Genomic DNA, 26,987 nt, shown 5'->3' on the forward strand with positions numbered 1-26,987 from the left:
TGTATGGTGTTATCTACAGAGGGGGCTGTATGGCGCTATCTACAGAGGGGGCTGTATGGCGCTATCTACAGAGGGGGCTGTATGTTGTTATCTACGGGGGGACTGTATGGCGTTATCTACGGGGGGACTGTATGGCGTTCCCTACAGGGGGGACTGTATGGCGTTCCCTACAGGGGGGGACTGTATGGCGTTCCCTACAGGGGGGGCTGTATGGCGCTATCTACAGGGGGGGGCTGTATGGCGCTATCTACAGGGGGGGCTGTATGGCGCTATCTACAGGGGGGGCTGTATGGCGCTATCTACAGAGGGTGCTGTATGGCGCTATCTACATGGGGGGACTGTATGGCGCTATCTACAGGGGGGCTGTATGGCGCTATCTACAGGGGGGCTGTATGGCGCTATCTACAGGGGGACTGAAAGGCGCTATTTACAGGGGGAACTGTTTGGCGCTATCTACAGAGGGGGCTGTATGGCGTTATCTAGAGGGGGGACAGTATGGCGTTATCTACGGGGGGGGGGCTGTATGTCGTTCCCTACAGAGGGGGCTGTCTGGCGTTATCTACAGGGGGGACTGTATGGCGTTACCTACAGGGAGTCTGTATGGCGTTCCCTACAGGGGGGGTCTGTAGGGAACGCCATACAGCCCCCTGTAGGAAACGCCATACAGCCCCCCCCTGTAGGGAACGCCATACAGCGTCCCCCCCTGTAGGTAACGCCATACAGCGTCCCCCACGGTAGGGAACGCCATACAGCCCCCCCCTGTAGGGAACACCATACAGCCCCCCCCCCTCGCAAAAAAATGCGACCTACAGTGTGTCCTAATAAAAGACATGTATCCCCTATCCACAGGATAGGGGAGACATGTCTGATCGCTGGCAGCGATAGGGAGAACGGGGGACTGAAAGTCCCCCTGAAGTTCTCCATGACTAACCTCTGACTTCCGGCGTCTGCGCAGCTCTGTAGAAATGAATGGAGCGCTGGTCACGCATGCGTACAAGCGGGATCGGCGCTCCATTCATTTCTACGGAGTTGCCGACACAGACCCCGGATGTCCGAGGTTTGTGATGGAGAACTTCAGGGGACTTTCAGTCCCCCGTTCTCCCTATCGCTGCCAGTGATCATACATGTATCCCCTATCCTGTGGATAGGGGATACATGTCTTTTGCTTAATGGCAGAGCAGGGAGATACCTCCCTGCTCTGCCGTACTGTTCAGTGGCATCCCGCTGTAGCAGCCATAGCGGCTGCTAGCGGAGCCTCCGGCCATGGTGGGGGCCCGTGCCGGCGGGCGACACGGGCCCCCTCATGCCGCGGGCCCCGTAGCAGCCGCTACTGCTGCTACGGCGGTAGTTACACCACTGATCCTGATGACTTTTGCCTTTTAGTGCAAACTGCAAAAAACAGCTGCAAAAACCTCCAGAAAATATTTTTGAAAGAAGAAGACATAATGAATGTGCTAATGTGTGTGTTATTACCGTAAACCTTTTCCACAACTGTTTGATATATGACAAGTCAAATGGTTAGAAAGTCAACACTGTGGAAAGAAATAATTTACTTGGTTGTTAATTGTAGATGAAACTGTCAATCATTCATCACAACACAAATAATATACTGTGTATATATATCAGAGGCGGACATACCATTGGTGCAACCTGTTCAGCTGCACAGGGGCCCAGTAGATAAGGGGCCCATTGTTACCTTATAGCAACCTTCTTCAGTCTAATAGATTGCATGTAAATGCCTGAACTAATGAATCTTATTTCTAACAATTATTGATGGATTGTTAGAGAGACATAAGGGGGTGAATTATGATGCGATATTTGAGAGCAAGGAGCCCATATACAGTGAAGGAAATAAGTATTTGATCCCTTGCTGATTTTGTAAGTTTGCCCACTGTCAAAGTCATGAACAGTCTAGAATTTTTAGGCTAGGTTAATTTTACCAGTGAGAGATAGATTATATATAAAAAAAAAAAAACAGAAAATCACATAGTCAAAATTCTATATATTTATTTGCATTGTGCACAGAGAAATAAGTATTTGATCCCCTACCAACCATTAAGAGTTCAGCCTCCTCCAGACCAGTTACACGCTCCAAATCAACTTGGTGCCTGCATTAAAGACAGCTGTCTTACATGGTCACCTGTATAAAAGACTCCTGTCCACAGACTCAATTAATCAGTCTGACTCTAACCTCTACAACTTGGGCAAGACCAAAGAGCTTTCTTAGGATGTCAGGGGCAAGATCATAGACCTGCACAAGGCTGGAATGGGCTACAAAACCATAAGTAAGACGCTGGGTGAGAAGGAGACAACTGTTGGTGCAATAGTAAGAAAATGGAAGACATAGAAAATGACTGTCAATCGACATCGATCTGGGGCTCCATGCAAAATCTCACCTCGTGGGGTATTCTTGATCCTGAGGAAGGTGAGAGCTCAGCCGAAAACTACACGGGGGGAACTTGTTAATGATCTCAAGGCAGCTGGGACCACAGTCACCAAGAAAACCATTGGTAACACATTACGCCATAATGGATTAAAATCCTGCAGTGCCCGCAAGGTCCCCCTGCTCAAGAAGGCACATGCACAGGCCTGTCTGAAGTTTGCAAATGAACATCTGGATTATTCTGAGAGTGATTGGGAGAAGGTGCTGTGGTCAGATGAGACTAAAATTGAGCTCTTTGGCATTAACTCAACTCGCCGTGTTTGGAGGAAGAGAAATGCTGCCTATGACCCAAAGAACACCGTCCCCACTGTCAAGCATGGAGGTGGAAACATTATGTTTTGGGGGTGTTTCTCTGCTAAGGGCACAGGACTACTTCACCGCATCAATGGGAGAATGGATGGAGCCATGTACCGTCAAATCCTGAGTGACAACCTCCTTCCCTCTACCAGGACATTAAAAATAGCTCGTGGCCGGGTCTTCCAGCACGACAATGACCCGAAACATACAGCCAAGGCAACAAAGGAGTGGCTCAAAAAGAAGCACATTAAGGTCATGGAGTGGCCTAGCCAGTCTCCAGACCTTAATCCCATCGAAAACTTATGGAGGGAGCTGAAGATCCGAGTTGCCAAGCGACAGCCTCGAAATCTTAATGATTTACAGATGATCTGCAAAGAGGAGTGGGCTAAAATTCCATCTAACATGTGTGCAAACCTCATCATCAACTACAAAAAAGTCTGACTGCTGTTCTTGCCAACAAGGGTTTTGCCACCAAGTATTAAGTCTTGTTTGCCAAAGGGATCAAATACTTATTTCTCTGTGCACAATGCAAATAAATATATATAATTTTGACAATGTCATTTTCTGTTTTTCTTTTTTATATAATCTATCTCTCACTGGTAAAATTAACCTAGCCTAAAAATTCTAGACTGTTCATGTTTTTGACAGTGGGCAGACTTACAAAATCAGCAAGGGATCAAATACTTATTTCCTTCACTGTATATGGAAATATAGTGTAAGCATGCCAACTATGCATTAATTTCCAACCATAAAATATTGTAGACAGAAATGTGCATTCACAAAAAAACAAAAACAAATGAGAGAGGAAATACTATTGGAACTTTGAATCATTTTTAATGTTCTGTACTAAAAAGACCTACAATGAACTACAATTAAACATAGTAGCCTTGTATTTCTGCAGCACAAAAATACGCTGTGGAAAACGTTACAATGTACAATAAGCCTATGGGAAAAATATTCCGAAACACAAGAAATTGAGAAATTGGTCTCGGTAGAAGAATATTTTTCCCATAGGGCATTGTACAGTTTTCCACAGCGTATTTTGATGCTGCCAAAATACAAGGCAAATGCACCACCTGTGACTGCACCCTTACAAACGTAAAACAATTTTAGTAATTACATTTCGAGTACTCATTTCATGATGAACATTCCTTCAGTTGGTAACGTAGATCCACCTAGTTAGTTAGGATTAGAGCCCCTTTCACCTCCAGAATGGCCCCAGGGCATTATGACATGAATTCAAGATCCAAACTACATGGCATTACTGTGCATTATCCATTTTATTTCTTCTCAAAGTTGCTTCATGGAATTGAGACCTTCATCGTGGAGTGTGTGAAAGTATCCCTATATCAATATGTTTGAATGCTTGCTGACCATCCCTTGATCTATTCATACATACATGGTTGTAGCCATAGCCATTACATCCGTATTAGCTGATATGGGGCCCAGAAGCTGAAGGTGCCCACTCAGGTACAGAAACAGTGTCGCACTCGAGAATCAGCCACACAAATGAAATTCGTTAAAGGCGTATTCCGGTTAAAACAAGTTACCCCCTATCCATAGAGTAAGGGGTAACTTGCTGATTGATGGGTAATTTGTTGTAGCCGGATTACCACTTTAACTCTTTTCATTGTATAATGCTGTATAGGGAGATATGAGGCAAAAATATTTTTCTACAAATGGTATTTATCTTTAAAAATATTCTATCATTTTCTGTACTCCTATGCAGTCCTACGTGGACCAAAGTGATGATGCTGATGCACCATGGTACCATACTACAAACAAATCATTTGTACTTAGACACTAAAATACATGCCTCTTATGCCTCCTGCTTCTTAATAATATAGTCCTGAGCACTGTGGAGGCATTTGTGGTCAGCGCAGGTTAGTGTTATTTGCACACAGCATGTTATATATCCCTAATGAGAATTCTGAGCTGCATTATCTCACAAAAATGACATCTCGCACATCCATGTCAGTGTAAGAAAGGAGTAAGATGGAGACACAGGCACACGAGTTTGAGCATTAAGAGAAGTGAGGAGTTGGAGCATGGTTTACATGTAACACCCACTGAGCTTTGAACTTGCAGGTCAGCGGGACTAACGGCTTTGGTGACAGCGGTTCCTGCTCGTCAGATCCAACGGTTATCGATCACATCTTCATAACTGCAAAAAAAGTTTTCAAAAGTTTCCATAGCCCTTAAAGCAATAATGTACCTGTATATTTTGCCTGAGCAGTTGCATTTCATTAAGTACTTTTTTTTCATTTCTATTCAAAAATACTAAACTTTAGAATTGTGCTGATCTATTTTCTATCCGCTAAATGAAATTTATATGATTACTTTACTTTTGTGACCCTAAAGGTAAGGCCACACAGAGCGGCCCTGTCACGGTCGCAACGCGACTAACAACCGCGCCAGCACCATGTTCGGTGCGGCTGTCAAACAGCCTGTTAGTGGCTGCACGTTAATGCGGGTAAGCCGACCCTCTATCTGCAAAATCATGCGGCCATGAATTAATACACCCTTTATGGCCGCACGATTTTGCAGGTTACAACAAGTTACCCCTATTCATTCTCTATGGCTGCACTCGGCTATCTCAGGAGCTCCCATAGAGAATGAATGGAGCGGCAGCCGCGCCTACATAGTGCCAGTGCGGTTGTTGGCCGCGTTGCGACTGTGTCAGGGCCGCTCCGTGTGGCCTTATTCTTAAACTTCTATTATTTATTTTTTTACTATATTAATTCCCTAATTCGGGCTAGTATTGATTCAAATAAGTAATATTGTTGCTAACTCAAAGGTTTAATTAGGTCAAATAGAACTGCAGGTTTTCTCCAGAGTTTTTCAATTCTTAGCTTGTTTCGGCAGTACAAACCAGTGAAGCATAAAGAAAGGGAAACTTTCTTACGCTTTAACTTCTTGGTTCAGCTTTAGCGTGGGAGATTAAGTTGATGCTTTGGCTGTTAAAATGTTCATAGTGATATCCTGAAATCTTGGAAAGGACTGGATACTTTATAAAGCGCAGCCAGCATTTACTTCGCAAAGCTTGGGTGAACTATTACCAGCATTTATATTCACAGCATTACATCTTTAGCATTCATCATATCTCAGCCAAATAATTGTAAATTAAGAACTGTATAACGAGTTACCTGCCCCTACACCAAGCTTTCTTGAGGTAGTTATAGGAGTAGGGATTCCCCAGGAATAAAAACATGATTCCAACATGGTCATAAGGTTGGGAATCACTGCTTTAAGGCATGTATGGCTTTCCAAATGTTTGCTCTTACAGAATTCAGCAGAACATTGCAGTGCTTTTCTCCCGAGATCTATTACCATCTGCAGCATTCCCCTTGTCCCTCCCTCCCTGTCCCCTAAAACAAAATAATTTTTGTCTTCTTTGTTGAATTGACGAGTGTATAGAAGTGACAAAAGCCATTATAGTTTTATCTGGGGTTGTCACCAATGAAGAAAGGTAGCTCACCTCCCCCATTCTGAACACTGCTATTTTATCAGAAAATACCGTACATTAAAGGGCATCTGGCACCAGGTTTTGACAGGGACCCTGATTGCAGGGCTTAGTCACTTACTTCAGAAGTATTAATAAAATTACAGTTTATCTTCTGCAGCACGAGCCTAGCGTATTCATGAGCTGCGGCTCCTCCTGCTTTCCCGCTGCTGATTGACAGCTTTCTCTCCATACTGTGCATATTGAGAGAGCTGCCAATTAGCTCCGGAGAGCAAGGACTGTATGCATATAGCAAAAACGTAACCCACTGGTAGTCTACTTAAATGAATAACCCCATAAATAAATTAACCACCGACACTTAGATTCTTTTAATGTGTGGTTGACCCGGGGGTTGGCCACAGCTTTATTAATTTGAATAAATAATAAAATAACATTTGTTTAACCTTATGAAAATATAAAACTCTAAATGACCTTAACAAAGGTCAATGAGCAACCGGTATGCCTGCCTATTCCAAGGACATGTAGGTAAATGCCCTTCTACTACCGCCATAATGGGACCGTGGAATCCCTTACCTACACGGCTCACCGACCCCCAACAAAAACAATGCCTGCTCAACCCCATCCTGCAACCCAGACAAGAAAATGTCCAACCCAATATCTGTTAAATGCACCCCGTCCAACATCATCAATCCACTGTTGTCTCCTTCCAACTCTCGATGACGAACCACTACACCACCGCTAGCTCGGACGAACCGAGACACCCTCGTAATTAAGAGGCGCCTGCCCCGTTCAATGGCATTCACATCCCGCACCCCATGCCACACCAACAGAGAAACAATCTCCGACCACACTAGCACTAATCGGGGGAAAAATGAAGCAAACCTCTCCAAATCCTGAATAAATCAGAGAAATCAACTCCCCCAACTCAACCGAACACAAATCATTCCCACCCAAATGTAAAACCAAAACCGTCGGCACAAGCCAATGCCGGCTGATGTCGACCACTTCGGGCAGAGAGTGCAACCAGTGCAGGAGTCAGAGGCCTCTCCAGTAGACTTTGGCATTTCCAAAGCCCAATGACCATCCACCAGGGCGGATAGCAGCCCGACGCTCCACCCAGAACACATAGGAGTGCCCGAGAATCCACACTGAGGGTCTTGGACCTAGAACAAAAACCGAATTAATGCAACATAAGATCAGGGCGAACATATCCAGAAAAACAATCCGACATCCACCGACCGATGCGCCTCACCACCGCATTAGATAACCACAGCTCACTCGCCATCATTGCCGCCCCAATTCTGAAAGAATGAGTCCCATACTACCCCGGCAGTTTACCCACCTGAACTACTGCCTTATGAAAAATAGATGAAAACTGAAACCTAGTAAGCTGCCTACCATCCAAATGCAATAAAAATTGAACCCCTAGCCTACGCACACCCAGGAAAGCAGACACCGTCGCAACCGGAAAGGCCTTGCCCGAGCTGCCCCCATCGGAACTAGCTCCGAAATACGCAGAGCCCAGAAAAAAAAAACACATCGAAAAAGCCACTGAAAATAAAAAAGATTCATAATGGGAAGAACAAATCGATGGCAGTGCCGCTATAAGTTGTTTTAATAAAGAAAAGTACACTGGCCACCACGACTCCCTCCTGGAGGCCAATTTCTTCTAACACTTCAACACTTGCAGAATAAAAAAGGACTTAGTAACATCCGACCCCGCAACTTAGAAAAGAAAGCAACCCCGGCCAGACGCCGCTGAGCAACCACCCCTGACACCCCCCGCTCACGCAAAACAGTAAAATACTCAAGTGTTACAGTCGTACGCAGCACAGGCTCCTCCCCAACTTGTCTATCCCCCGCAGCGCTCAAACATTCCTTCCACGCATTACCGTAAGTAGCCCAGGTAGAAAGCGCAAGGGACGATCTCACCAACGGTACTAGCGCTGATCCAGCAGCCTCCACAAGAATTCCGGGCAGCTGGCACCTCCAGATCCGCCTGCGGGCAAAGGATGCGAAAAAGATGCCAATTAAAACGAGATAAAGCATCAGCAACAACATTATGCACACCTGGAATATGGCGAGCTAGAAACCGTATGTTACATTACAAGCAACGCAACACCAGATGGCAAAGCAAAGCCAGAGCCGGACCTGAGGAGGAAGTAAGATGGTTAACAGCAAAAACAACACTCATATTATCAGATCAAAACACCACAGACCCATTGGAAAGCCGCCCCTCCCCCACAATTCAACAGTGACAACTATGGGAAAAAGTTCCAACAATGTCAAATTCGCACACCAACCCCTGTCACGCCAGGAATCAAGCCAAGATTCAGCGCACCACGCCGAACCAAGCAGTGCACCAAACCCCACCGCACCAGCAGCATCTGTAAACAATTCCAGATCAACGCTGGAAATAAGAGGCGCCCTGCAACACGTACGACCATTATAATCCTCCAAGAAGGTGCGCCAGATGCGCAAATTCGCCTTAATAGAACTAGAAATCCGCACACGATGAGAAGGCACCGAAACGCCAACTGTAGCTAGGGACAGCCGCCTGGAAAAAACCCGACCCATGGTCATAATATGACACACAAAAGCCAACAAACCCAATAATGATTGGATCTGACGCAACTCGAACTTACATGCAGACAAGGCCACATCCAACGCAGAATGCAACTTCACAACCTTCTCGCCCGGAAGATGAAAAACCATGGCAACGGACTCTATTTTGATGCCCAAGAAACACAACACTGTCACGGGGCCCCTCCGTCTTTTCCTCAGAGAGGGGGACCCCAAAACGCTGACAAAGAAATTGAAAAGACCTCAACAAAAACCGACACTGCTCAGAGGAAGCGAGCCCAAACAAACAATCATCCAGGTAATGAGTCACCGACCCAGAACCAGTGAGGTCCCGCACCGCCCATTCCAGAAATGAGCTAAACACCTCAAAATAATAACAAGAAATTGAGCAGCCCATAGGCAAACACATGTCGTAATAGAAAAAACCTTCCAAAGCACAGCCCAACAAATGAAAACAATCTGCGTGAACAGGCAACAAACGAAAAGCGGACGCAAAATCAGACTTGGCCATAAGGGCACCCGCCCCCACCCGACACATTAAGTCGACAGCCCGATCAAAAGAAACATACGAGACAGTTGCCAACGCACTGCTAATGCCGTCAATCACCGACTGCCCTCTAGGGTGGTAAAGATGATGAATGAGGCGAAACTTACCAGGCTCCTTCTTAGGAACCTGGTATCTAGATAAACAAACAACTGACCCGCACAATCAGGCCGAGCCTGACTAAACACCCCCACAAAATAGCAAAGACCTGCAGCCAATTATTAACCAACCTCACGACCTTGGGCTTACCAAAAACGCCCCGCTCAAACCGGCGCTCTTATCAACCATCGACGAATCGACCGACAAAAGGGACCAAATGTCAATGTACTAATTTTTATTTTATGCCTGCTATACCGCCGAGACCAACTACGATCCCACCCACAGCAACGATGAGATCTGGACTGACTAGCCCCACGGTGGCATATGAACGCCTAGCTCGAGGGGAGCCATCTTGCAAGGAAGAGCCCGGGCCAACAGCCGGAGGAACGGGCAAGAGGGGAGCCACATCAGTGGGAGGGGCCCCGCCCGATGGGCCAGAAACCTATGAGACCCCCCCGAGAAAAAGAGCTCCGACCCATCCTGGGAAACTCCATCCCCCGGCGGGGAAAGGTCCAGCCACTCACCACTACACTGCACTGACCCCCTAACCCACCACCCAGAGAACCTGCCTTACCCTCTGAAGCAAAAACCAGGGGGACACTCCCAGAAGGAGAAGCAGCCGCCACAGCAGAAATCGAGGCCGAGGAGAAGGCCTGCACAATGGAGCCCCGACCCTCCAGTGGGCGGGCCTAAATGTACCCAACCCAGTAGAACCCTGGGCCCCCGGCATCAGCGGAACCATGTTCCCCACTACGTCCCCCAGTACCCCCGATATCTGAGGCACCGGTGCCGGGAGAGGGGTAGCACAGCCAGCGGGGGATGGGCAGTACTGCGCGCGGCGTCGGAACTCACTGCCGGCGGTTGCACCCTACCTGAAGCACAGGGGGACAGACGGGCTGGCGGACGAGACGTGCGCGCTGAGCGCCACCGCCCAGAAGCCGAAGGGGGAGCCGGAACAGCCGCCTGCCGGTGGAGCGATTGCAGCCAGTCACTCCCTTGCACTGCAATCGTTGCGCGAAGCACCTGTACAATCTCCTGCCAATCCATCTAAAAATCAGCCAAAAGAGGACGACCAACGGGGTGAGTGACCCTGTATACAATTCCCAATTAGCATAAAACCTGCCCCCTTCCCTATCCTAACGCCCTACTCTCCTAATTCCTGACACACTAAAAATGGGGGAGGTAAGACTACCCACCAACATTTACCCCTTACACCGCAACAGTCCCTGGCTCAGCGGTTATACAACTGTGAGCCTCCATCACATCATTGAGAGTGTGCCGATTCTTATTGACTAGTCTGCACAATAGCAGTAATCTCTGACATCCGTGTTCAAGAGGATTAAGGCAATGGGACTGAGCATGTGTGGCCACTGACACTGGAAACATTAGATGGGCGTTCTAAGACAGAATCAAAAGAAAACCAGTCAGTATCCTGAGTCCTGTGTCCGTGACCAGTTCTGTGTTGATGACAAGTCCTATATCCTGTGTCCGCGACCAGTCAGTGTCCTGTATCCCTGACCAGTCGATGTCCTGCATTCTGTGTCCTGGGTCCGTGACCAGTCGGTATCCTGTACCCTGTATCCTGTGGCTGCTCTGTTTCGGCAAAGTAGCCCAGTGGATCCACGAACCCAGGGGCGTCGCTAGCAGCGGGCCTCCGGGACCTAAGCCCCGGATCTTTGGCCCAGTGCCCCGGATCCCCGTACGACTGCAATTGTGACCGGGCCGCGGACCCCCGCACCGCGTCTATAAAAATTTACCATGGTAACTGGGGCCTATGTCATAAAATACACGGGCCCCTGTTACTATAGTAATACCACTATACTTACCCTCCTTCCCGAGCGCAGCAGAAGAACTGAAGTCTTCTCGCGTCATGACGTCACGACTTTGTGCGCTACGCATAACGTCACGATGCTGGATGGGTACATCTTCTGCACCTGGAGCTGAAGAGGAGGGGAAGTGTAACATTACTGCTTGCTGGGTTCCTGTATCTAAGCCTGTCTTGTGGAAGGCTTTGATACAGGGTATAACAGACAGTATCACATATGGACCCTGTATCACATGGTGGGCTTAGATCAGGAGTCTCAAACTCGGCTGGGTAAGTGGGCCACATATAGAAAAATTGTGAAGTTGACGGGCCGCATTTCTTTCAAATTTGATACATTACAAAATTATTGTTCATTAATTAGTTATTTGAACTACTATAACACTATGTTACTACATTACTATAACAATACTATGTTACTATAATACTACATTACTATAATAATAGCGCTAGGTTTAAACTTACCGGAAATTTGCGAGATTTCTCCACGTGCTTATTTCAACAATCCACTTTTACTGTCGCTAAATGCAGTCCAGCAGCTCAGTTGGCAGCGTTTTGCAAACACACAAATGTCAAAATTAGGCAGCCCATTTTTGGATCGTGCCACAGAGCCCTCTATAGATACTGCCACAGTGCCCTCTGTAGATACTGCCACAGTGCTTTCTGTAGATACTGCCACAGAGCCCTCTGTAGATGCTGCCACTGTGCTTTCTGTAGATACTGCCACAGTGATTTCTGTAGATACTGCCACAGTGCCCTCTGTAGATACTGCCACAGTGCCCTCTGTAGATGCTGCCACAGTGCCCTCCGCCGATGCTGCCACAGTGCCCTCTGTAGATCATGCCACAGTGCTTTCTGTAGATACTGCCACAGTGCCCTCTGTAGATACTGCCACAGTGCCCTTTGTAGATGCTGCCACAGTGCCCTCTGTAGATGCTGCCACAGTGCCCTCTTTAGATAATGCCACAGTTCCCTCTGTAGATAATGCCACAGTGCCTTCTGTAGATAATGCCACAGGGCCCTCTGTAGATAATGCCACAGGGCCCTCTGTAGATAATGCCACAGGGCCCTCTTTAGATAATGCCACAGTGCCCTCTGTAGATAATGCCACAGTGCCTTCTGAAGATAATGCCACAGGGCCCTCTGTAGATAATGCCACAGGGCCCTCTGTAGATAATGCCACAGTGCCCTCTGTAGATGCTGCCACAGTGCCTTCTGTAGATGCTGCCACAGTGCCTTCTGTAGTTGCTGCCACAGCGCCCTCTGTAGATGCTGCCACAGTGCCCTCTGTAGATGCTGCCACAGTGCCCTCTGTAGGCCTGATAAAGATGCTGTTCCAGCATTGAAACGCGTTGCCACTTGTCTCTTCAATAAACCTTTGGTACTTTATATTGCATACGTGAGTTACTATCGTTCACGGGTTTGCACATTATTCTGTGTGTAGCAGCGACTCCTGAAGACTACACTTTTCCTCTCACTTATACCACTAGTTTCCATTCATGGACAGCGATGTCAAGGGACTCCACAGAGTCCCGGAGTAGAGCCTATGCTAGCGCTCTGCCCGGGACTCCACTCTGGGGAAGACACTGACATCGCGTGTCCATTCATGGACAGCGATGTCAGGGAATTCCACAGAGTCCCGGAGCAGAGCCGATACTAGCACTCTGTCAGGGACTCCGCTCTGGGGAAGACCCTGACAAAACTGTCCATATATGGACAGCGATGTCGGGGATTTCCACAGAGTCCCGGAGCAGAGCCTATGCTACCGCTCTGCACGGGACTCCGCTCTGGGGAAGACCCTGACATCGCGTGTCCATTCATGGACAGTGATGTCAGGAATTTCGCAGAGTACCGGAGCAGAGCCTATCCTAGCGGCTCTGTGTCCCGGGGGCCGCAGATGACAGCCTCAGGGGTCGCATGCTTGAGACCCCTGGCTTAGATACATGACCATGTATGATACTGTCTAATGGGCCCTGTATCTAAGCCTACCACATTAAAGGCTTAGATACAGATCCCCAGCAGACAGTAATCTTATACTGTATAAGATTACTCTCTGCTGGGGCCCTGTATCTAAGCCTAACATGTGGTAGGCTTAGCTACAAGGCCAATCAGACAGGATCACACATGGTGTGATACTGTCTGTGGGCCCTGTATCTAAGCCTACCACATGAAAGGCTGAGATACATGGCCCATGTGTGATCCTGTCTAATGGGCCTTGCATCTAAGCCTACCACATAGTAGGCTTAGATACAGGGTCCCAGCAGACGTTAATCTGGTTACTGTCTGCTGGGGTCCTGTATCTAAGCTTGCTTTGTAGTAGGCTTAGATACATGGTCTAACAGACAGCATCACACATGGGCCCTGTATCTAAGCCTATCACCTGTGTTACTAATTGTTTTTTTTTGTTTGTATTCTTTAACTAGTTCGTTGTTGGACTACGTCGGATTCGAGGACTACGATGAAGGCTTTTTTTTAATTTCAATAAAATGGTTAATAAGGGTTGTATTTTTTTAAAATTTCAATAAAATATTTCTTCTATGTCTTTGTAATTTCTTTTAAACTTCATTACTACCGCCTTAGTAATGGTGTGTTGTTGTTTGGCATAGCAAGCAGGGTAGCCCGCTCTATGAACTATCAAGGCGTCACAAATAGGCTTCTACCTGGCTATACACGTTGTGCCTCATGACGTACACACTATCCCTCCATGTTTCACACACTTGCACCCCATTATCCATTTTATTTCTATTGAGGCACTTTACTCATTACTGCCCCCTATATTTCACTCATAGTATTACACTTGCACACACACACTATTCATTTATTATTTCTTACTACACATCCCATGCACCACACACCACTCCCCTCAAGACCAGTGGGAGTGGCTATTATTATTTAAAGCACCTGCTCACTCCTTCATCAGCATTTTCTGACCTGGCTGTGTCCATTTGCAAGTATGGCCTTTTTCTGTGTTTTCATATATGTCCCCTTGTTTTTATCGGTTCTGTTTGTACATCAGGAACGTTCTGTTCCATTTAAGGAGTTAGGGACTCGCAAGTCTGGGGATCCTTGTCGTGGATTGCGAGCTTGCGTCTACCCTGCTTGCTATGCCAAACAACAACACACCATGCTCTCCCAGCATCAAAGACCCAGCTGTGTCCAAGAGAAGCGAATATATGTAGTAATGAAAAATACCTGGGGTATTAGTAATAATTTTGGCCAAAAGGACGCAAGCTCGCAATCCACGACAAGGATCCCCAGACTTGCGAGTCCCTAACTCCTTAAATGGAACAGAACGTTCCTGATGTACAAACAGAACCGATAAAAACAAGGGGACATATATGAAAACACAGAAAAAGGCCATACTTGCAAATGGACACAGCCAGGTCAGAAAATGCTGATGAAGGAGTGAGCAGGTGCTTTAAATAATAATAGCCACTCCCACTGGTCTTGAGGGGAGTGGTGTGTGGTGCATGGGATGTGTAGTAAGAAATAATAAATGAATAGTGTGTGTGTGCAAGTGTAATACTATGAGTGAAATATAGGGGGCAGTAATGAGTAAAGTGCCTCAATAGAAATAAAATGGATAATGGGGTGCAAGTGTGTGAAACATGGAGGGATAGTGTGTACGTCATGAGGCACAACGTGTATAGCCAGGTAGAAGCCTATTTGTGACGCCTTGATAGTTCATAGAGCGGGCTACCCTGCTTGCTATGCCAAACAACAACACACCATGCTCTCCCAGCATCAAAGACCCAGCTGTGTCCAAGAGAAGCGAATATATGTAGTAATGAAAAATACCTGGGGTATTAGTAATCATTTTGGCCAAAAGGACGCAAGCTCGCAATCCACGACAAGGATCCCCAGACTTGCGAGTCCCTAACTCCTTAAATGGAACAGAACGTTCCTGATGTACAAACAGAACCGATAAAAACAAGGGGACATATATGAAAACACAGAAAAAGGCCATACTTGCAAATGGACACAGCCAGGTCAGAAAATGCTGATGAAGGAGTGAGCAGGTGCTTTAAATAACACACTTGCACCCCATTATCCATTTTATTTCTATTGAGGCACTTTACTCATTACTGCCCCCTATATTTCACTCATAGTATTACACTTGCACACACACACTATTCATTTATTATTTCTTACTACACATCCCATGCACCACACACCACTCCCCTCAAGACCAGTGGGAGTGGCTATTATTATTTAAAGCACCTGCTCACTCCTTCATCAGCATTTTCTGACCTGGCTGTGTCCATTTGCAAGTATGGCCTTTTTCTGTGTTTTCATATATGTCCCCTTGTTTTTATCGGTTCTGTTAGCAATGTATCTAAGGCTACATTCACGAGAGCGTGACAGATATACGTATGTAAAAAAACACACGTAAATCGGTCCATGTGCATTGCGTTTTTGCATTAGTGTGCTTTGTGTGTGGCATTCGTGAAACACGGACAGAACACGAATGTGCGTCCGTGTGCTGTGTGTGATTTTCACGTCCCCATTGACTTCAATGGGCGACTAGGTGAATGAAAACCCACCAATATAGGACATGCAGCGAGTTTCACGCAACGGACACTCGCTGTGTGAAAACTCACGCATGTGTGAATAGCCCCATTGATATCAATGGGTTCGTGTTCTGTACGTTGTTTCAATGCACAGCACACAGACGAAAATGACGCTCTTCTGAATGAGCCCTAAGTCTATCATGTGTGATAGTGTGTCACGTAGGGTTCGTGGACCCACAGGGCCGTACTGCTTTGGCGATATGGCAGCTGGCCAACAGGGCGCAGGTCTATAGAGTCTATAGTTCGTATAGGGTACCTGTGGCAGCTCGGACAGTAGCAAGGCAGGCTCGGTTGGGACTAGGCAGCAGGTAGACGTCAGGCGTGGAGTAGCAGGACAGGTGTGGTATACAGCACAGCACGGCTACAGCTCAGCATGGCACCAGATCAAGATACAGGTTACAGGATACAGGAACAGGGAACACTGGGAGCAGGAAACACTAGGGGACCATTTGCAAGACACTTAGGATATGACAACGCTCAGGCGTGGGAGGAAGGGGCTGAGACCTTCTTATAGCCCAGGGAGCTCAGGGAGCAATCAGCACAATCTCCAACATGCGTGCGCTCTAGCTTCTTGAGTCTGGACTGAGCTCGTGAGCGCACCCTGGTGGTCACTGTGGAACAGGACGGCCGTATGTGCAAATATCTCTGGAGAGAAGGGCGTCGACTGGATGGAAGGAGTTCGTGGTCAGCGACCACAGACGTTACATAGTGTCTGCTGGGGCCATGTATCTAAGCCTATCATGTATGATACTGTCTGCTGAGATAATGCATCCAATTCTATCCAGCGGTGTAGCTATAAGACCCTTAGTCTTATAGATATGCTATCTTTTTTTTGGGGTGGAGGGTAAATATATGTCTCAGAGCTTGTGCCCCTTATTTTTTAAGACCCTAGCAATACCCCTGCACAACCCCATTGGACGTTACAGTATGTTAGGGTTTGCTGACATATAACCCACTTTTCTGGCCAATTCTTTTTGTCCGAAACCATACAAAACTGATAAAAAAATCTGCCCAGTGTCCGTAAGCCGGATAGAGAAAACATTGAATGCAACGTTTCTTTATCTGGCTCGGGGAGATGTCTGGCATCTCAACTTATTCCACCAGATAGAAAACCGACCCCAAAGGAAACAATGTGATAAGTTTTGTCATTAGTTTACCTCTAGTGTTTTTGTACTACACCAGAAGGAAAAAAGACTGGAGGACCAGATATATGTAAGTGAGCCTTAATCTGTATCGAATGCTTAAGCAAGTCCGTATACAACAGTAATGCCAAGTCATCATTGGTATTACCGATTGGTACAACTAGAAAGTCTTGTCATTGGCACAGTCCCCTTTTAGTTAATAGCTAAAAATAAAAAAATGCAGTAGTGGGCAAAATCCCTTAAAGAGGCTCTGTCACCAGATTATCAAATCCCTATCTCCTATTGTGTGTGATCGGCGCTGCAATGTAGATAACAGTAACATGTTTGTTTTTTTTTAAAACGATAATTTTTGGCCAAGTTATGAGCAATTTTATATTTATGCAAATGGGCCTTTCTAATAGACAACTGGGAGTGTGTTTTCTCTTATTTCCAACTGGGCGTGTATTGTGTTTGTAACATCTGGGCGTGTTTACTTGTTTTACTAGCTGGGCGTTGTGAATAGAAGTGTATGATGCTGACATATGATGCTGACATACACTTCTATTCACAACGGGTTGTGGCAGGGAATTCGAGTTTCTATTAGGGCTACAATCATGTTGTTATCTGTCGAAGCTCGATGCAGATCTTAATATTATATCAGAGTTGCTTAAAGGGAAGGTGTCATGATTTTATTTATTTTTTTTATTGCTTTTAATAAAATATAAACAAATATTTTATTTATTAGTGTTGTGACTTTAAACTTTTTACTGTGTTTTTAGTTTTACTTCTCTATGGGGGCTCCCATTTTTTTTTCATCTCTGTATGAGTCGATTAACGACACATACAGAGATGGAATACGGCACATGCAACCCCATAGAGAATGCGAACGGGAGCCGTTCCATTCTCAGAAGCGTACGCCATCTGTGTGGGAACTGCGCATGCACCGCTCCCACACAGACCAAAACAAAGCTCGTTCGTAGAGCGAAATCCGGCGCCATTTTCATTTGGACCGGAAGCCGCTGCCGGACAGTAAGATGATGACTTCTAGCCGCGGCTTCCGGCCATATGTGCAGGCGCAAGGAATAGGAACGTAGACCAGCGGAGGCGGTGGCGGCAGGAGCAGGTCATTTATGTTCAGTGGTGTAACTACCGCCGTAGCAGCCGTAGCGGCTGCTACGGGGCCCGGAGGCTACCATGGCCGGAGGCTCCGCTAGCAGCTGCTATGGCTGCTACAGTGCGACGCCACTGAACACTATGGCAGAGCAGGGAGGTTTCTCCCCGCTCTGCCATTAAACAAAAGACATGTATCCCCTATCCACAGGATAGGGGATACATGTGTGATCGCTGGCAGCGATAAGGAGAACGGGGGACTGAAAGTCCCCTGAAGTTCTCCATCACAAACCTCGGACTTCCGGGGTCTGTGTCGGCAGCTCCGTAGAAATAAATGGAGCGCCGGTCGCGCTTGTGCGCATGCGTGACCCGCGCTCCTTTCATTTTTATTGAGCAGCGCAGAATCCGGAAGTCAGAGGTTAGTCATGGAGAACTTCAGTGGACTTTCGGTCCCCCGTTCTCCCTATCGCTGCCAGCGATCACACATGTATCCCCTATCCTGTGGATAGGGGATACATGTCTTTTGTAGGACACGCAGTAGGTCACATTTTTTTGGGGGGTTGGGGACGCTGTATGGTGTTCCCTGCAGGGGGGGGCTGTATGGCGTTCCCTAGAGGGGGGGCTGTATGGTGTTCCCTGCAGGGGGGGCTGTATGGTGTTCCCTACAGGGGGGGCTGTATGGCGTTCCCTACAGGGGGGAGCTGTATGGCGTTCCCTGCAGGGGGGGCTGTATGGCGTTCCCTACAGGGGGGGGCTGTATGGTGTTCCCTGCAGGGGGGGCTGTATGGTGTTCCCTGCAGGGGGGGCTGTTTGGCGTTCCCTACAGATCCCCCCTGTAGGGAACGCCATACAGACCCCCTGTAGATAACGCCATACAGCCGCCCCTGTAGATAACGCCATACAGCTCATCCCTGTAGGGAACACCATACAGCCCCCTTTGTTATCTACAGAGGGGCTGTATGGCGTTATCTACAGGGGAGCTGTATGGCGCTATCTACAGGGGGGCTGTATGGCGCTATCTACAGGGGGGCTGTATGGCGTTATCTATGGGGGGGGCTGTAAAAAAGGCACTATCTACAAGGGGGGGGTTGTGTGACACCCAGGGGAGGGGGGGCCCCAGTCAAAAGTTTGCTATGGGGCCCAGTCTTTCCTAGTTACGCCCCTGTTTATGTCCGTGTATGTGATGTGTGCATTATGTTCTTGTATGTTCGTCTTATATTGTCTGCTGAGCCCTGTATCTAATCCTCCTACACTGTGCAGTCGCTCAGAAAATGGCGGCACACAGTGTAGGAGGTTTGAAGATTCAGACCCCTTCTTCTCCTAGCACTAGCCAGAAGAAGGGAGCGGGGATTGTGTGAGGACACTAGAGAAGAATGTGTCCACCCCAAATTTGCAGTATAAATCAATGAGGTTGCTTTACCATAGTGACCATGCTGCAATTTTGGGAACTGCTCCCTCTAGTGACCAGCACATGGAAATGTTATAAATTAGAATCTAATTTATAATAATTCCTGACTTGTGAAAAAATTAAAAAATTTAAAACAATGTGTAATCACTCAAATACTAATTGTTTAACTGAAAAAAATAAAAACATTTCTAGCGATACATTCCCTTTAATATGCAGTTACTTGATGTAATCATTGGAGTGTCCCTTTCATAAGTCAGTTGCTGCTTTCTTAAAAGGGGGTCCTAGCAGTGCATTGGGATAGGGCCGTATCCGTCATTGCCATTTTTCCAGTCAGTGTTCCTGATAGAGTGATAGACAACACTGATTGGAAAAGAACTATTGATTGACAGGACTATTGAGGGACTGTAAAGTGGGGGCTCTGAGAGTCTGCAAATTTATTGGAATCTTTATTGGAATCTGATAGATCCCCTTATTTAAAGCGTCCACTATTCCATAACAGTACTCCTTTAAAGTGGCTCCACATATATAAGTATTTAAGTCCCCTATGAATTTACAAGATACAAATTATATTGAGACTAGATCACTATTTTGATCTCCTTATTTACAAATCTCCATCAGCTCCTTGTGTATGTTAATTATTCCATTAGAACAAGTTTCCTTTCATCAAAGCAGTACCAAGTTTTCATGCCATGGAAGAGCAACAGAGCAATTATATTTATGAACATAATTTTGATATGGTGTATGTTAAAATCCAATAATGGTTTCAACATTTAAAAATCTGAGAAGACAAGCAAATAAACATTTCTCCAGATGACTTCTCCCAACCGGGACATTGTGTTAAATTCGAGCACTTGATGAAATGGTCTAGGTCTGAAGAATTTTAACCACAATCTTCTATCTTTCTATTACTGGCTTGTGTTTGTACATGCAGAAAACATTGGAAGGAAGATAATTGAATTCTTGTGATTATCAGAGTAAGGATTTATTTTTATCACGACTTTATGCTCACAAATTGAATATCAGAAAGAAGAAAAGAGACTTATATACCTCAGCGCCAAGTTGTGTCCAAACGGTCTGGCTTTTCTTAAACTCCATAGCTGTTTTGGTCTAGAGAATAATGGGTGCGTGTATAGCTTTGTGTTTAGTGTATGAAAATGCTGATCAGTCCAGATCCAAGACATAAATTGATTGTTTTCCAGGTTCGTTTTTTTTCCCGAAAAAAACAATCTTGACTATCTATGCCTTCTAAAGAGCATCTTCCCGCTCCTTAAAAATAAATAATTGTAAAGAAGAGTCACTGTCTTTTCAAAAAGCTTCTGGCATGTCATCTATTGCCAATGTGAAGGGGTCTATAACAAAGCGGGGCAAATAGGATTCTTTCGGATTCACAATGCTACAAAATCCTAGAAAGAGACCCTACCACCACATATGAAGTAGAGTACTCCCCACTTTTTTTTTCTATAAGTAAGGGGTCATAAATAAAAAAGAAAAAAAACAGTTTTTAACAGTAGCTGATCCAGAAACCCCTGTTTTTTAGCACTTACCCAAAATTCATAAAGACAAAGTAAATCCCCCAGGACGCCCTATAATATCTGGCATAAATTCCCTAACTTGTCAATTATCCAATTATATAGATTAAGGCACCATGCACATGACCGTAAAAAGTGTCCGTAATTGCGGACCGTAATACAGTCCGCAATTACGAACCTATTCAGTTCTATTGGCCGCGGACACCTTTCCATATTCCTATGGATGGGAGTCCGTGCTGTAGAAATTTTTCAAAAGTTATGGAACATGTCCGTTCTTTTGCATTTTATGGTCCGTGCTCCCATACTATGTTTGGGAGCACAACCCGAAAATGCGGACGGCCATCGGCAGCGAGCCGTGCTCACCATTGCGGGCCGTGATTACGGCTGTGTGCATGGAGCCTTACACTTACAAAATCTGGTGATGAATCTGTCTTCACATTTGAGGGACTCAATAAGTCTCATCAGGGACCTTAAAAAAAACAAAAGTGGCGAGAAAATTATACACTGATGTCATTAGATGTCACTTCCTTATATTCTAATATGGACCACAACTTAGGCCTTACAGCCACAAAAAACTTCCTAGAGCGCGATGGGGTGTTCCATAAAGAAATTTTTTTACTAGAAGGTCTTAATTTTATACTGACCCACAATGTTTTAAATATGAAGCAAAAATGTACAAACAAATAAAGGGTACAGCGATGGGGACTCGAGTAGCACCCAGCTATACCCAACCTGTTTCTGGGGTACTTTGAGTCCCTACACATGGAAAACAACCATTTATACAGAAAGAAGATAATCTATTATAGAAGATACATCGATGATCTGTTCTTTATATGGGAGGGATCGATAGAAGACAAATTTGTGGACATACTCAACAAAAATGTATGGGGCATTCAATTTACCCCCACCATATCTAAATCTAATATTGTATTTTTAGATTTAGAGATAAGCCATGCTAACAACGAATTCACCACCCAAACTAATTTTAAAGATGTGGACACCAACAGTTTTTTTTTAAATTTTAACAGTGCACATTACAAAAAATATACCACAAATATTCCCCATAGCGAGTACAGAAGAATCAAGAAAAATTGTTCTTCCACTAGGTCCTATATCAATTGATCAAAAATCTTAAATGAAAGATTTAAGGATAAAGGCTACTATTCAAATCTTATTAAAAATGCCTATCAAAAGTACTTAATCACTCCGCAAGAACTATGTTTAACCCCTTCCCGACATTTGTCGTATGGATACGTCATGGAAAACTAGGGCTTCCCACATTTTATTGTATCCATACGACAAATGGTGGACACCGGCTCAGTCGGTGCCACCATCCCCGGGTGTTGGCTGTACGTTGCAGCTAACACCCTGGGGTAATGGCGGTGACCGAAGTTTGCTCCGATCCCCGCCATTAAGCCCTTAAATGCAGCTGTCAAACGCGTATTGTACAGCTGTCATCCACCTGTAACGGCAGGAACCGGAGCTAGCTCCGATTCCTGCCATTATCCCCTTAGATGCAGCGATTGAAAGTGATCGCTGCATCTAGAGGTTTGTAGCAGATCCCTGCCATGTAATCGCAGGGCTGCCGACTGCTGCTATGGCAACAGGAGGCCTAACATGGGCCTCCTGCTCTGCCATTACGGAAGCTGATTAGGCCCCGCCCAGAGGCGAAGCCTAATTGGCTTGCTGTCAGTGAATAACTGACAGATCTAATACATAGGTAGTGCAATGTATTAGAAAACACAATCTAAGGGTATGTTCACACGCAGTGGTTTCAGACATAATTCGGGCCTTTTACGCCTCGAATTACGCCTAAAAAACTGCATCATTACGCCTCCAAATATCTGCCCATTGCTTGCAATGGGATTTATGGTGTTCTGTTCCCACAAGGCGTAATTTTACGCATCACTGTCAAAATACAGCGTGTAAAAAGACACCCGCGAAAAAGAAGTGCGTGTCACTTCTTGGGACATTTTTGGAGCCGTTTTTCATTGACTCCATTGAAAAACAGCTCCAATAACGGCCGTAAAATACGCAGCGAAAAAGGCGAGTTGATACAAAAACGTCAGAAAATCAGGAGCTGTTAATCAGGAGCTCCGTATTTTCATACGTTTTTTGCTAAGCGTGTGAACATACCCTAACAGTTGGACCTTCAAGTCCCTAGTAAGACTAAATAAAAGTGTAAAGAAATAATTTATAATAAAAGTTTCAAGTCATAAAATAAAACACTATCGCCCTGTTTCCCTTATAAAGTCCTTTATTATTGAAAAAAAATAAAATAAACCATACATATTTGGTATCGCCGTGTCCGTAACGGCCTAAACTATAAAAATATTATGTTATTTATTACACGCAGTGAACGGCGTAAAAAAAAACAAAGCGTAAAAAACAATGCCAGAATTTCAGTTTTTTTGGTCACTTTGCCCTACAAAAATTGGAATAAAAAGTGATCAAAAAGTCACATGTATCCAAAAATGTTACCTATAAAAACTATAGCACATCTCACAAAAAAACAAGCCCTCAAACAGCTCCGACAGCGAAAATTTTTAAAAGTTATGGTTCTCACAACATGCCGACAGAAAAAACACATTATTTTCACATAAGTAATGCTATAAATTAGGTATCGCCGGAATCGTACTGACACGCAGAATAAAGTTAACATGTAATTTATAATACATGGTGAACGCTGAATAACAAAAACTAAAAAAAACGATGACAGAATTGCTGTTTTTTGGTCCCCTTGCCTCCCAAAAAATAGGATAAACAGTGATCAAAAAGTCGCGTATACCCCAAAATGGTACCAATAATAAATACAGCTCGTCCTGCAAAAAAACAGCCCTCATGCCACTACATCTATGAAAAAATAAAATTAGTTAAAGAGGCTCTGTCACCAGATTTTGCAACCCCTATCTCCTATTGCAGCAGATCGGCGCTGCAATGTAGATAAGAGTAACGTTGTTTTTTTTTTTTTAAACGAGCATTTTTGGCCAAGTTATGACCATTTTTATATTTATGCAAATGAGGCTTTCTAAAGTACAACTGGGCGTGTTTAAAGTAAAAGTACAACTGGGCGTGTATTATGTGCGTACATCTGCGCATTTTTACTTCTTTTACTAGCTGGGCGTTGTGAATGGGAGTGTATGATGCTGTCGAATCAGCATCATCCACTTCTCTTCGTTAACACCCAGTTTCTGGCAGTGCACAGACACAGCGTGTTCTCGAGAGATCACGCTGTGACGTCACTCACTTCCTGCCCCAGGTCCTGCATCGTGTCGGACGAGCGAGGACACATCGGCACCAGAGGCTACATTTGATTCGGCAGCAGCATCGGCGTTTGCAGGTAAGTCGATGTAGCTACTTACCTGCAAACGCTGATGCTGCTGCAGAATCAACTGTAGCCTCTGGTGCCGATGTGTCCTCGCTCGTCCGACACGATGCAGGACCAGGGGCAGGAAGTGAGTGACGTCACAGCGTGATCTCTCGAGAACACGCTGTGTCTGTGCACTGCCAGAAGCTGGGTGTTAACGAAGAGAAGTGGATGATGCTGATTCGTCAGCATCATACACTCCCATTCACAACGCCCAGCTAGTAAAAGAAGTAAAAACGCCCAGATGTACGCACATAATACACGCCCAGTTGTACTTTTACTTTAAACACGCCCAGTTGTACTTTAGAAAGCCTCATTTGCATAAATATAAAAATGGTCATAACTTGGCCAAAAATGCTCGTTTTAAAAAAAAAAAAAAAAAGTTACTCTTATCTACATTGCAGCGCCGATCTGCTGCAATACGAGATAGGGGTTGCAAAATCTGGTGACAGAGCCTCTTTAATGCTATGCAGTTGTGCAGGCCCGAGGGGAACATTTCTTCTATTTCAAGAGGCGAATTATCAAGGCCCTAAAATTAGGGAAACAGGAAGGGCAGGGCCGAAGCATATCTGCTGGAAGCGAGGGTGCCCATATTATACCATGACAACACTTTCCCAGCAAAATTCCTCAAACTGCAAAGGTGCCGAGCGTGGACTAAAAGGAGGAAAAGAAACGACACTATTTATCAGTGCGACACTGACCTGTGCAGAAAGGATTGCTTCACAGCGTAACATACATATATGGATTATTTATTTATTTTTTTACTCCATTATTATACCACCTGACTATGTCCTGATGTACTCTGCACAGCTTGCATATGCCCCCCATTATAAACTGAAAATACCCGCAAAACTTTAAACAGATCTACTACCAAGCAAAATCCACGCTCTGAAAGTCAAATGGTCCTCCCTCCCTTCTGAGCCCTACAGTGTGCCCAAAGCTCTGTTTACTTCCACATATATGGCATCGCCATATCCGGTAGAACCCTTTACACAATTTTTGGGATTTGTGTCTCCAGTGGCACAAGCTAGGCTTGACATATTTGCTACCGAAATGGCATATCTAGGGAAAAATTAAAATTTGTACTTTGCACCATCCGCAGCGCAATCATTTATGGAAAAGACCTGTGGGGTGAAAAATGCTCATTACACCCCTTAATAAACGCCTTGAGGGGTGCAGTTTCCAAAATGGGGTCACTTCTCAGAGGTTTATTTTATTATTTCAAATCAGAGCCTCTGCAATTCTGAACCAATACTTTGCAAATCTCCAAATTAGGCCTCAACTTTGCATGGTACTCTTTCACTTCTGAGCCTGGTCGAATGTCCAGGCAAAACATTAGGGCCACATGTAGAGTGATTCTAAAACCATGAAGCAACGGAAATAATAATTAGAGAGATGTCTTTTCATGGTGGCACAAGCTGGGCACCACATATTGGCATATCTATGGAAAAAAATAAAATTTTCACTCTGCAATATCGAGTGCACACTAATTTCTGCAAAACACCTGCGGGGTTAACATGCTCACTACACCTCTAGGTAAATACCTTGAGGGGTGTAGTTTCAAAAATGTTGTCACGTCTGGGTGGTTTCTACTGTTTTGGTCCAACAGTGGCTTTGCAAATGTGACATAGCGCCCAGAAACCAATCCAGAAAAATCTGCACTCCAAAAGCCAAATGGCGCTCCTTCCCTTCTGAGCCCTGCCGTGTGCCCAAACAGCAGTTTATGACCGCATATGGGGTAATGCCATACTCTACAAATGTTGGGGTTCTTTTTTTCCTTTATTTACTGAGAAAATTAAAATAATTTTGCTAAATCTACGCCTTATTGAAGAAAAAGGATTTTTTTTATTTTCATTGTCTAATTCCAAATGAATTCTAGATTAATTCTTCAAGGGGTGTAGTTTCGTGAATGGAATCACTTTTGGGTAGTTTCCACTGTACTGGTACCTTAGTGGCTCTGCAAAAGCAACATGGTGTCAAGAAACCAATACAGAAAATCTGTGTAAAGGATCTGCCAGACACAACTTCTGTGTCGACGCCCATAGGTAATCAGTCTGCACCTGCTTCTATGTCTGTGAGACTGATTCCATCTTCCACCACCCAGGATGGCAGGCTTAGGAGTGGCAGAGCCTATCGCAGCCTGGCCAGACGGAGCTAGCTCCCGCCCTCTGTCTATTTATACCTGCCTTTCCTGTTCCTCCTTTGCTTGTGATTCTTCTCTGCTGGTTTCCTGGCCCTGCTGCAGCTTCTTGAACTACTTATCCTCTGCTTGTGTTTGACCTTGGCTTTACTGACCACTCTTCTGCTCTGCGCTTTTGTACCTCGCTCATCTCCTGGTTTGACTCGGCTCGTTCACTTCGCTTGTTGCTCACGGTGTCCCCGTGGGCAACTTCCCCATTTCCCTGGCTTCTTGTTCCCTTGTCTATTTGTCTGTCGTGCACCTATTGAGTGTAGGGACCGTCACCCAGTTGTATCCCGTCACCCAGTTGTATCCCTGCCTGTTGCAAGTAGGCAGGGACTGAGTGGCGGGTAGATTAGGGCTCACTTGTCTGTCTCCCTACCCCGACATTACAATCTGTGCTTCAAAAGCCAAATGGCGCTCCTTCTCTTCTGATCCTTGCCGTGTGCCC

The sequence above is a fragment of the Rhinoderma darwinii genome, chromosome 3 (genome assembly GCF_050947455.1).
Source record: "Rhinoderma darwinii isolate aRhiDar2 chromosome 3, aRhiDar2.hap1, whole genome shotgun sequence".
NCBI classification, from domain to species: domain Eukaryota; kingdom Metazoa; phylum Chordata; class Amphibia; order Anura; family Rhinodermatidae; genus Rhinoderma; species Rhinoderma darwinii.